We start from the raw sequence: 569 nt of genomic DNA on the forward strand, positions 1-569 counted from the left end.
ATGCTGTCGATGATGATGATGATGCATCAAACGCCTACCAGTACTAATGGGGGTGGAACCAGTCGGGTACGGTCAGCAAAATGCCAGCGTAACTTCAGCTCAGCTGAGTTTCAAGTTGCTCCTCGCCAACTACGAGGTCACCGCAAAAAATACGACCGTTCTGTTGCAGCACACTTCAGGGGTCCAGTTGCCGTCCCGGAATGGGGCTCGAGAACTAAGATACTGAGAGACTGCCCGAGCCTAGATTAAGGCAGACGAGATGCTAAGGTAGGTTCAAAATACCAACCTTCCGGTCGGTAAGTTGGCGCCTCAGTCACTGAAGACCGTCTTGCATGTAAATATCGCACTACGGAATTAGCTGATAGTCACACAACCAGAAGAAGCAACAATGGTACTGACACTGATACTCCACTGCCGTAAAACCACTAGGTTTACCCGAGTATATCTGAAGCCTCATAATTGAAAGAAGAGACAGAAAGGGCCGAGGGAGGGGACGTGGTGCTGATTTATGTCAAGCATCTTGAGGTGCATACACCTCAAACTGTCCAGTCAGGCAATAGGGAAAGTAA

Source organism: Opisthorchis viverrini (genome assembly GCF_000715545.1).
Source record: "Opisthorchis viverrini unplaced genomic scaffold opera_v5_34, whole genome shotgun sequence".
NCBI lineage: Eukaryota > Metazoa > Platyhelminthes > Trematoda > Opisthorchiida > Opisthorchiidae > Opisthorchis > Opisthorchis viverrini.